The sequence below is a fragment of the Dendropsophus ebraccatus genome, chromosome 2 (genome assembly GCF_027789765.1).
Source record: "Dendropsophus ebraccatus isolate aDenEbr1 chromosome 2, aDenEbr1.pat, whole genome shotgun sequence".
In the NCBI taxonomy this organism is placed as follows: domain Eukaryota; kingdom Metazoa; phylum Chordata; class Amphibia; order Anura; family Hylidae; genus Dendropsophus; species Dendropsophus ebraccatus.
The window spans coordinates 35,297,451-35,310,270 of NC_091455.1; the positions used below are offsets into that span (position 1 = coordinate 35,297,451).

General features: G+C 50.0%; 1 protein-coding gene across 2 annotated transcripts in view; it reads left to right on the top strand.

The window, feature by feature from the left end:
- The first annotated feature begins 2,465 nt into the window (after nt 1-2,465).
- RNF19A (ring finger protein 19A, RBR E3 ubiquitin protein ligase) overlaps nt 2,466-12,820 on the top strand; it is a 64,074-nt gene continuing 53,719 nt past the window's right edge. For both annotated transcript variants that reach the window (XM_069957330.1, XM_069957328.1), the window contains exon 1: nt 2,466-2,720. The gene's annotated coding sequence lies outside the window, so the exon portion shown is untranslated. The remainder of the gene's footprint in view (nt 2,721-12,820) is intronic.

Genomic DNA, 12,820 nt, shown 5'->3' on the forward strand with positions numbered 1-12,820 from the left:
TGTGAAAACTGGCTCTCACCAACAACTAGGGGGCGCCCCACTGGTGAGGCCCGCCTCACAGTTTGAGAAGCACTGGTTTAAAGGATGTTTACATATACAATATATAATGCAGCATAAGGCTATGATCACACATAGTATTTCCATCAGTATTTTTTCAACCAAAACCAGGAGTGGGTGGAAAACACACAAACTGTGAATATCTTTCCATCGCACTTCTGGTTTTGGTTGAAAAAAAACATTAACCGAAAGACTGACAGAAATAATGTGTGAACATAGCCTAAAGGATAAGGCCAGTTTAGCTGGGTCTGACTAATGCAGTGTTCTCAAACAACCTATTGAACTCCAACTGTTGCAAAAGGCTGTCGGGGCATGCAGTTTTGCAACAGCTGGTGAGCAACAGGTTGGTTTCCTGCTTTTTTTTTGGTTCAACTTACAGCAGCCTGAGTATTTAGGCTGGAATAACCCTTAAAAATTAGTGAAAAGCTGTAACAACCCCAGACCAATGCCTTAAATAAAGTATTCCAGAGTCTGGTCCTGCCGGCCATGTGCTTCTCATGTATGTCTTGTCATTTGTCCCCGGTTGCTTCGCACTCCAGCTAAGATGTTATACTCCGCTTCTTATGCCAGCGTCCAGTCATCAATTATGTATATGTACTACATGTGTATCCCTTGTAGTAGGCTATTACGTTTATACCACTACTCCATTGGAGAGCTCATAATTTTACTTCAGAGGCCAAGACCCAATCGTTGTCACTTGAGCTTATATATTGTTAAGGGATATTGTGTAAGAGAGTGTTGGTGCTGAAAATTGTGACAGATTTCCAGAATCAGAAACATAGTGACTATTGTTGGGGCAGGTATCACTTTGAGTATGCTGGAATCCTTACACAAATCCACTTCCCTACTATACGGCTACTTTTCACAGAGGAAGACCGTGTGAGTGCTAAAGGGCTCATGTTTGAAGGCAGAACTTTTTCTTCTTCCTGTGCAGCTGCCACTAGGGGGCACTCACTGCATGTGGATTTTTACAGCTCTCTATATCTTTATTCGCAGAGCTCTCCCTAGTGGTGGCTGCAGGAAGCCTTTTTTTGGCTGAGGTTATACATAGACTTTTTGTTAAGATTTTCTTATTTTTATTCCACATCACAGCGGATTTCATGCTACAAGTTCGGCTGTAATACTCAGTATTGTAAATTCCTATGGCTCTACATTCTTGCAGTGGATTTTCATTCTGCTGCGAGAATGTAGCCCCTTCCCACTTAACCCACCGCTGCCAGGCTAATACATTGCCTGTTTGCGGTCCTGCCTGACATCCGGCTCAGCCAGAGAAGCAGACGGAAGTTCGGACTGGTACTCGGTTAAAGGAGAAGTCCGGACATTTTTTAAATCTGGCAGCCAGAAGGGGGGAAATTTGATCAGGTGTACGAAGTTACCTCTTCCCATGCCCGTGGCGAGCGGCGGGACGGACCTCGGGACCACCGACAGGCTTTCGGATCTCCAAAACTCACAGACACGACCTGGCTTATAGACTGACCGCTTAGCCAGTCAGTGACCACAGCGGGACTCTGCTCCAGTCACTGATTGGCTTAGCGGCCAGTCCATCAGCCGGGACAGGCAATACCTTCTGGCGGGGATCCCTAGGCCAGTCCCGCCACTCACCGCAGGCACAGGGAGAGGTAAGTTAGTACCTAAACTGGCCTTAAAGGGTTTCCCAGAAATATTTTTTATTGCCTATCTTCAAGAAAAGGGTATGTTCACATTGAGTAAATTAGGCAGAATCCCGCCTGCCTCTTTGTGCCATAGCCGTCTATGGGAGAGTCACGAGCGGAGAGAGGCGGCAGCAGAGGAGCGCGCGCTCTCCCATAGACGGGCTATGGCACACTGAGGCAGTGTGAACATACCCTAAGCCATTAATCAGATGGATGGGGTCTGACACTGACACGCCTAATGGTCAGCCAGAAGGACAGAAGCAGAGAGCTCCATACATTGTGTAGTGGCTGTACCGGATCTTACAGAATATGTATATTGTGAATGCGCACTTATGGGGTATCACGCCCCTGTGTGAACATAGGCGTACACTGCCAGGGTCTAATAGGCTTCTTAACATGGCCGACCTAGTGACTGTTGTTAGGTCCCTGCTCCCATGGAAACATCTCTTCCACAGCAACCAATCACAGCTTAGCTTTTTCTTTTACACCGTAATTTAAAATAAAAGCTCCACTCTTATTGGTTACCAGGGGAACAGGCAAGTTTGTCTCGTCAAAATCCAGTTGGGGAAAAGCAGACCCCATTGTATCTCACACAGGACACAGTAACAGTGCACACAACAAGACAGCACTGAGCTCCTGCCGCACATCGCCCACAGGATATACCAGTGACGTCACACCGCGCGCGCACTCGCACGTCAGGACGCGCCGCCGTTATTCCGCAGGAAAAAAAAAAAAAGGAGGTCTGGCGGTGCACGCGCATGACGTCATCGCGTCTAGCTGTGCGGCTTCCGCGTTCTGGCGGCTGTTGGAAACATCGGGAGCGCGCGTCCCTCCCTGCTCCCCCCCCCTCCTCCTCCCCGTTCACTCTCCGGTTCCCTCACTTCCGCTTCACTGATGGCTCAGACGGCGGCCGCGGGGTCCGGCACTAAAGTCGGGTGATTAGTAACATTGGTGCCGGCCTGGTCCCTGCCCTGTCCGCCCGGGGAGCTCTGTACTGGACGCCGCGCTGAGGTAGGACATGTCGGGGACTCAGAAGTGCGGGGTGGCGGCGGCGGCTGCTGCCAGGGGTGAGATCATGGCCGGAGCCGCGCTGTGTGCACGGACCGGGCTGCGACCGGACTTACTGGGAAGTGCTGCCCGGGGGACTGGCACCGGTGACCGGGAGGATTGGTGCCATGGTAGGAGGAGGCGGCACTCACCCTGACAGGACTGTGTGTGCCCGGAGCCCCCAGCTGCCCACAGGGACCCGGGACTGCTGACAGGGACTGGTGCCCATGGGCAGTGTGTGAGCCTGGGCATGACCAGTATAGGGAATATCATATGTACATGAGGTGTGCCGAAGCTGGGTGCCCGGGGGAGTGAGCCGGGGCCGAGACTGTGTGCCCGGGGGAGTGAGCCGGGGCCGAGACTGTGTGCCCGGGGGAGTGAGCCGGGGCCGAGACTGTGTGCCCGGGAGCGTGAGCCGGGACCGAGACTGTGTGCCCGGGGGAGTGAGCCAGGACCCAGACTGTGTGCCCGGGAGAGTGAGCCGGGACCGAGACTGTGTGCCCGGGGGAGTGAGCCAGGACCCAGACTGTGTGCCCGGGGGAGTGAGCCAGGACCGAGACTGTGTGCCCGGGAGAGTGAGCCGGGGACCCAGACAGTGTGCCCGGGAGAGTGAGCCAGGACCGAGACTGTGTGCCCGGGGGAGTGAGCCAGGACCGAGACTGTGTGCCCGGGGGAGTGAGCCAGGACCCAGACTGTGAGCCAGGACCGAGACTGTGTGCCCGGGGGAGTGAGCCAGGACCCAGACTGTGAGCCAGGACCGAGACTGTGTGCCCGGGGGAGGGAGCCAGGACCCAGACTGTGAGCCAGGACCGAGACTGTGTGCCCGGGAGAGTGAGCCAGGACCCAGACAGTGTGCCCGGGAGAGTGAGCCAGGGCCGAGACTGTGTGCCCGGGAGAGTGAGCCAGGACCCAGACTGTGTGCCCGGGAGAGTGAGCCGGGGCCGAGACTGTGTGCCCGGGAGAGTGAGCCAGGACCCAGACTGTGTGCCCGGGAGAGTGAGCCAGGACCCAGACTGTGTGCCCGGGGGAGTGAGCCAGGACCCAGACTGTGTGCCCGGGGGAGTGAGCCAGGACCGAGACTGTGTGCCCGGGAGAGTGAGCCAGGACCCAGACAGTGTGCCCGGGGGAGTGAGCCAGGACCCAGACTGTGAGCCAGGACCGAGACTGTGTGCCCGGGAGAGTGAGCCAGGACCCAGACAGTGTGCCCGGGAGAGTGAGCCAGGACCCAGACAGTGTGCCCGGGAGAGTGAGCCAGGACCCAGACAGTGTGCCCGGGAGAGTGAGCCAGGACCCAGACAGTGTGCCCGGGAGAGTGAGCCGGGGGCCGAGGCTGGGTGCCCAGGAGAGTGAGCCGGGGGCCGAGGCTGGGCGCCCAGGGGAGCGTGAGCCAGGACCGAGGCTGGGCGCCCAGGGGAGCGTGGCGGGGGCCGAGACTGGGTGCCCGGGGGAGCGTGGCGGGGGCCGAGACTGGGTGCCCGGGTAAGCGTGCCAGGGGTCGACACTGGATGCCAAGGGGAGCGTGGCAGAGGCCGAGACTGGGAGCTCAGGGGAGCATGCTGGGGGGACTGAGACTGGACGTCCTGGGGAGCTTGCCAGAGGCCAGTGTGCCAGGGGCCGCGACTGGGTGCCCAGGATAGTGTGCCAGGGGCCGCGACTGGGTGCCCAGGATAGTGTGCCAGGGCTGAGACTGCGTGGGAGTGTGGTGGGCCGGAGAGTGGGTGCTCAAAGGAGTGTGGCGGTGCCCAGGGGAATGTGGTGAGGCTGAGACTGGGTGCTAGTATAGTGCTAGTTACGGTGCTGGTAGAGGTGTGCCAGTTTGCAGACTGGGTGCAAGTAATGGTGTGCCATCACTGAGACTGGGCGCTGGTAATGGTGTGCCATCACTGAGACTGGGCGCTGGTAATGGTGTGCCATCACTGAGACTGGGCGCTGGTAATGGTGTGCCATCACTGAGACTGGGCGCTGGTAATGGTGTGCCATCACTGAGACTGGGCGCTGGTAATGGTGTGCCATCACTGAGACTGGGCGCTGGTAATGGTGTGCCATCACTGAGACTGGGCGCTGGTAATGGTGTGCCATCACTGAGACTGGGCGCTGGTAATGGTGTGCCATCACTGAGACTGGGCGCTGGTAATGGTGTGCCATCACTGAGACTGGGCGCTGGTAATGGTGTGCCATCACTGAGACTGGGCGCTGGTAATGGTGTGCCATCACTGAGACTGGGCGCTGGTAATGGTGTGCCATCACTGAGACTGGGCGCTGGTAATGGTGTGCCATCACTGAGACTGGGCGCTGGTAATGGTGTGCCATCACTGAGACTGGGCGCTGGTAATGGTGTGCCATCACTGAGACTGGGCGCTGGTAATGGTGTGCCATCACTGAGACTGGGCGCTGGTAGAGATGTTCCAATGGATGACCCTGTAATGTGCTTGTGTGCCCACATAGTGCCATGGACTGGGTGCCCATAATATGTACCTAATGCTGACTGACAGTTTTCTATGCCAATGTCTTGATGTATATTCACTTTTGCTTGCACCTCCTACCAGGTTCCTATGCCACCAGCTCTTATGCCCATCAGCGGGTACTTTACAATGCTATATTGCAGCAGAGCACATGCAGCTGCCACAGATGGCACATTGTGAGCCTGAGCCACGTCTGTTCCTGGCTGTGAGAGCAGAGCTCGCGGTTATGGCACAGCTGCTGGTCAGTACGGTGGACAGCCCAGTATGGAGGACAGGATATGAGGGACAACTACAACTCCCATCATACACTGCGGCTGTTAGCATCCAGCAATAGTGGTCTGCAACCTGTAGCTCCTTAGCTATGGTGAAACAACCACAACTCTCAGCATGTCTTTCTGTAGTTCACAGCACTGGTGTCTGGTGTGAGTTGCTATGTTGTTTTGCCAAAAAGAAGTTTGTTTTGCTGTTTTTCTTTTATATTCTAGTTTTAGTGGTGACTACAGCTCTCGGGTGGGAGTGTAAGGGGTCACACCAGTGTTTACACAACAAATGTGTCGCCCCTGGCTGGTGACAGCTGCTGGGATCTGACCTGTTGCTTTCACCATTGTCTTATTGCAGCGTCACAGTAGGGGGTCCCGGGTGGTATTCTGCTTTAAGACTGAGTTCACATGGTCAGACTTATCCATACGTCACAACCAATGGTCCCAAACATTGAAAAAGTTGCATGGGGGGGAGGGGCTCTTGTCGTTTTAGGATCAATTTTTCACTAGAACCTAGGGCCTCAGAATCACAGCCTTTAAGGGGTCCTCCAGCAAATATCTTTTTATTTATTCAACTGCTTTCAGAACGTTATATAGATTTGAAATTTACTTCTATTTAAAAATCTCAAGTTTTCCCATACTTATCATCTGCTAAATGTCCTGCACAAAGTGGTGTAGTTTTTCCAGTCTGACACAGTGCTCTCTGCTGCCACCTCTGTCCATGTCAGGAACTGTCCAAATAAGCAGCAAATCCCCATAGAAAACCTCTCCTGCTCTGGACAGCTCCTGTTTTGAACAGAGGTATCAGACTGAAAAGAATACACCACTTCCTGCAGGACATACAGCAGCTGATAAGTACTGGAAGACGAGATTTTTTTTTAATAGAAGTAAATTGCAAATCTCTGGCACCAGTTGATTTGAAAGATTTTTTTCCCCCCTGCTGGATAAACCCTTTAAATAAGCCCCCTTGCTCTTCCTCAGGCTGACAATAGTTGGAGACAAACCAGTTGCTGTCGACATGTTGCTTGACAACTACTTAAAAAAAAAAAAATATATATATATATATATATAATTTATTATTATTTTTTTGGTTGTTAGGTAATGTATACTCAGGTGTGTAGCTCAGTGCTGAGATTTCAGATATTCTACAGCGCCTCCGCAGGCAGAATAAGGAATGACATCATCATGAAATTATTGGGCTATGTATTGGCCAGACTGAGGGTCCTCCTCCAGTGGGGACAGAGGGAAGAGCTCACTGACTCAGAATGCCCTGATAGGGTGATATGAATGGGCTATTCTATACAGTCCTTTTCCTGTATGCGGGGTCCTGCTATACATTGTGATGCTGCCACTCTGATATTAGTTCCCGTCAGGTTATTGTAGGTTTCTCCAGGTTATCACATAATGTTCCAGCATTCACATCATTGTAAGCGGACACTTTCCTGGGCTCAGGAAGGAACCTGTGTGCGCTTATGGTCAGCACATATCGCAGCTATTGTTTATTCAGACTGTGAGAGTCTGTCACTGTCTGCAGGGACAATGGAGTCATGCAGGATTGTTCTGTCCCAGAGCCGGCTGTGCCGTGTGTCCGTGTACCGATCTGCTCACAGCTGGGTTTCCTTGAAAGCTCCAGCCACCTTTATCATGAATTACAATGGGTCCCGGTGGAAATAAAGTTTTATTGTATGTGGGTTAGATCAGTAGCCAAGCGTGGGGCAGGATAATAGAATGGCAGGGATTCCATACAGTACCTGATGGTGTGTATTATGCATGTCTGATGCTTATAGGGTGCTGGGTATAAGAGTGGGGATATGGGCTCCAGATCCCCTGCTGTCTTGTGCGGAATATAGGCTACTGCAGTGTGATGGGCAGTGCCAGCCATTACTATAGTGCCTGTACGCAATACTCTCTGTGTAGTGGGCGCACTGGTTGCTCATTGTCTATATTCCTTTTAAGGGATTGTACCTTTTAAATAGCATTTATCACCTATACACAGAATAGATCTATGGATACTGGGTGGTCTGAATGCCAGGACCCCCTAGTTATCTAAAAAATGGAGCATCCCAAGTGCCTCTTAAAAAAAAAAAAAAAAGTAATTGAAGTGGTCACTGCTGCATTGACTGGGATAGGGACTAAGGGACTGAGATAAATGCTGTCCATCCCATAGCAGTGACTGGGATAGGGACTAAGGGACTGAGATAAATGCTGTCCATCCCATAGCAGTGACTGGGATAGGGACTAAGGGACTGAGATAAATGCTGTCCATCCCATAGCAGTGACTGGAATAGGGACTAAGGGACTGAGATAAATGCTGTCCATCCCATAGCAGTGACTGGGATAGGGACTAAGGGACTGAGATAAATGCTGTCCATCCCATAGCAGTGACTGGGATAGGGACTAAGGGACTGAGATAAATGCTGTCCATCCCATAGCAGTGACTGGGATAGGGACTAAGGGACTGAGATAAATGCTGTCCATCCCATAGCATTGACTCGGATAGGGACTAAGGGACTGAGATAAATGCTGTCTATCCCATAGCAGTGACTGGGATAGGGACTAAGGGACTTAGATAAATGCTGTCTATCCCATAGCAGTGTCTGGGATAGGGACTAAGGGACTGAGATAAATGCTGTCCATCCCATAGCAGTGACTGGCATAGGAACTAAGGGACTGAGATAAATGCTGTCCATCCCTTAGCAGTGACTTGGATAGGGACTAAGGGACTGAGATAAATGCTGTCCATCCCATAGCAGTGACTGGGATAGGGACTAAGGGACTGAGATAAATGCTGTCCATCCCATAGCAGTGACTGGGATAGGGACTAAGGGACTGAGATAAATGCTGTCCATCCCATAGCAGTGACTGGGATAGGGACTAAGGGACTGAGATAAATGCTGTCCATCCCATAGCAGTGACTGGGATAGGGACTAAGGGACTGAGATAAATGCTGTCCATCCCATAGCAGTGACTGGGATAGGGACTAAGGGACTGAGATAAATGCTGTCCATCCCATAGCAGTGACTGGGATAGGGACTAAGGGACTGAGATAAATGCTGTCCATCCCATAGCAGTGACTGGGATAGGGACTAAGGGACTGAGATAAATGCTGTCTATCCCATAGCAGTGACTGGGATAGGGACTAAGGGACTGAGATAAATGCTGTCCATCCCATAGCAGTGACTGGGATAGGGACTAAGGGACTGAGATAAATGCTGTCCATCCCATAGCAGTGACTGGGATAGGGACTAAGGGACTGAGATAAATGCTGTCCATCCCATAGCAGTGACTGGGATAGGGACTAAGGGACTGAGATAAATGCTGTCCATCCCATAGCAGTGACTGGGATAGGGACTAAGGGACTGAGATAAATGCTGTCTATCCCATAGCAGTGACTGGGATAGGGACTAAGGGACTGAGATAAATGCTGTCCATCCTATAGCAGTGTCTGGGATGGCGGTGACACAAGGGCACTACCACTCCATTCACAAGGGGCTCGAGATGGCGGGGGTTCTGGTGGAGCACATGTTTATTCTCTATCCTGCCGATAGGTGATAACTCACGGGCAGAGCTGCAATACCAGGTATAGCCCATGGCCAAGGGTGGCGCTGTTTCTGATAGAAAGTGGGCGTGTTTTTGCTTTTTATACCGTATAACCTATTTGATAGGCCAACAGGCTAAGTATAAGGGCTTGTAATCTATTTATACTTTGTAGTATTTTTTACCTGTTGCATAACCACAGGTGGCGTCATATCTGTCAGGGCATGATGGTGGTTGTAGTTTTGTAACAGCTGGAGAGACATAGTTTTGGGGCGTTGTTGCATATTTAGTGAGAATTAGGTGACTGATCCCATTGTCCTAGTGGGAATATTTTATTCCCTTGCAATCCTGTGCAATTTTTTTTTTAACCCTATCTAGGTGAGAGAGTTCCATTGTGGTCTAGGAAGGTTGCTGCCTGCATGCACCCTGCTCAGCCATGTGTGTATAGGTAATGTGCATTCCCTGACACTCCTAAGGATGGAGAGACGTGGGTGGCAGCTCAGTGGCTGCTGACGTGGGGAGAGATCTCCATTAATCTCGCCTTTGTGAGGTCTGGAGGGTAACACGGCTGTCACGACTCGTATCGCTGCCACACGACAGCACTCTGGTTTTGCTTTCATTTTCAGAGGGTCCTTTTATATAATCCTGGTATACACTACCCCCCGTATATATTATTCTCATTGATGTTATTGCTATGGTAACCTTACCTGGAGTTGCATTAGTAGTTGCTATATTACACTGCTCAGCTGGATAGAGGTAAAGACCAATTCTGTATCCTTCTCCGCGTTTTCCTCTATTGGCCAAGAGCACATAGAGCTGAAGGGCCTGAGACGTTTTAGTGGATAGTTTTAGTTCAGTTATAAAATGTAATATAAATTTTATTTCCCTTTTTCCATCTTTTTCCATTCTGCTCGCCGTTACCGCGTCCAGAGATCTCTGACAATATCTGACATTGTGTATTTTCTGCTGGAGTCACACTTGTCTATACCAGGGATGGTTGCCCATCCATGGTCTTATATAGTCCCACCATTAAAGGGGAATTCCGACTAAATATTTTTTTCCTTTCAGATCAACTGGTTTCAGAAAGTTATATGAGGGGTTAAGGGCAAGGAGTACTAGTGATGTCTAGTTTGTTTATGGTAACTGATCCCGACGTCATATACTCACGCCCTATCCTGTGGATGAAGGATAAGGGGAACTCCGGACAATTTTTTTTTTTCCCGTTCATATGAACTGGAGTCAGAAAATCGTAATTTTCTTCTATTTAAAAATCTCAAGCCTTCCAGTACTTATCAGCTGCTGTATGTCCTGCAGGAAGTGGTGTATTCTTTCCAGTCTGACACAGTGCTCTATGCTGCCACCTCTGTCCATGTCAGGAACTGCTCTGGACAATTCCTGTCATGAACAGGGATGGCACCGTGTCAGACCACCACTTCCTGCAGGATATACAGCAGCTGATAAGTACTGGAAGACCTAAGATTTTTAAATAAAAGTAAATTACAAATCTGTATAACTTTCTGACACCAGTTGATAAGAAAAAAAAAATGGCTGCAGTTCCTCTTTATGCCCGTCCTCAGGATAGCACGTGAGTATATGATGTCAGGGATCAGCTGCCATAAACAAACTAGACATCACTAGTACTCCTTGCCCTCAACCCCTCACAGTCTCAGACGTGCTCCATTTCCGTCCTGATAAGCTGACGCTTGGATCTCATATATTACTGTCCGTCGCCTTAGATGCTCTTCCGCTCCGGGGTGGGCAACAAAGCCGTGCATTGATTTTCCTTGCCCAACTCTGCAGAAATGAACGTGCGTCTGTGTTGCCAAATTCCTGCTGATGTCATGGAATACATAATATGTGTATTTAACTGGAGCAGGGAAGCCGTCCAGAGCCGCCTGTACAGGTGCCTGGGAACCAGACTTTCCATTGGAAGAAGCAGTCATCTGCCGCCTCAGTGTCGTACATGAAGAATAATGGATTTTTTTTAACGTCTTAGGGTTTAATAAGTAGTTTTACTTTTCGGGACTAAGGGCCCCTCACAGCGCAGATTTCCAAAAGCCTATTAAGTATCGGCCTTAGGGTATTAGGCATACAACCTGATACATAGAGGCCAAATACTGATGTGCATGAAGACCCTAAAGTGTATGTGTATGTATGTGTGTGCATATATATAATATATATATATATATATCTATCCCCATCTCCTCATATTCGGAAATGACCGGTCTGATGTTCCTGATATGAGACTGCTTACATAACATATCTGTAATGTGACTCCATACATTGCCCCATATCCTGGCGCTCCGGCCGTGTCATCAGATCTGCTGGGAAGACTTCAAAAGTAAATGGCCAAACAATCCGCAGGAAGGACCGACCGTTCATCCATCTAATGTGTTTAGGGGTCTCCTCCCTCCCCCAGTGCAGATGTCTGGGGGAGAAAACAGGGTGCTCAGATTTCATCTTGTTCCATCCTCAGGGGATATAACATGTCAGCGGCTTATGCCTTTGTCCCGTTTCAGAATATATGCATCCTCTACAGAGTTAAAGGGGTTATCCAGCGCTACAAAAACATGGCCACTTTCCCCCCTACTGTTGTCCCCAGTTCAGGTGCGGTTTGCAATTAAGCTCCATTTACTTCAATGGAGTTTCAAAACCCCACCCAAACTGGAGACAACAGTAGGGGGAAAGTGGCCATGTTTTTTTTAGCACTGGATAACCCCTTTAAGCATGCATGGTGAGCCACAAGGATGCTTATTGCATGCACCTTTAATGGGTGCTTGTATATCAATTAAGTTTAACAGTGAAGGGGTTATCCAGCTTTGCAGAGGTGGCAGCCTAAGGCTGTCCGGGCATGATGGGAGTTGTAGTTTTGCAACAGCTGGAGGGTGTCCAGTTTTGACACCCCCTGATCTAGATGAGCAGCAGAAAGTTGGGGCTATGTTGCCTTGTAATGGGGGGAGACTAGTTCTGGGCCCACGTGACTTGGTTTTGCTTCCCTTTTACTATAATAGTTAATTAATTCTTTCCTTATTAAGAAAACCCCCCACAGATTAATATTTGTCCTTCTCTCAAAATAGTCTTCCAACTCAGCCGCCCCCCCCCCCCCCCCCCCCCCCATTTGACCCGCTAAAATTTGCCCTTTCCGCTGCTCTTTATTTTACTACTGTGAACTGCAAAGAGCCAAATGTTTAGTGTCATCACGGAGTCGGTCACAAATCATCTTTTCTGGAGATTTTCCTAGGAAATAGAGGGGGAAAAAAAAGCGTGACAAGTTGCCAGAATATCATCCATTTTACATCTGTTGTATAATTTTTGTCTGTTTTGCTGCTATTAGTGGCAGTCATACAACACTACGGTTAGTTTTTGTTTTTTTTAAGGGATCGTCAGCTGATCAAAGGATTCTATTTTTAGAGGGTTTATTTTATGATGGGACTACTTCAACCCCAACCAATCCAGAGAATGGAGGGAAAAAAAATTGTTCACGGAATGAATCTATGCCTTCCAGGTTGACACTATAAGTCGGCGTGTCCGGAACTGGTTGCAAAACTACAACTCCCATCATGCCCGGACAGCCTTCGGCTGTCCGGGCATGATGGGAATTGTAGTTTTGCAAAAGCTGTAGAGCCTCAGGTTGAGGACACACTGATGTAAGCCATTCCTAAGGCTCGGATGGCGCACGTGTTGCGTTGCTACGTGGGTATTAGACTTTAAAGATCAGCAGGGGCTGACAAGGCACAAAATCCACATTGCAGCCGTGTTATTTAGCTGCTTTTGTTCTGTCTTCTCTATGGGATGAGTGTGTGGG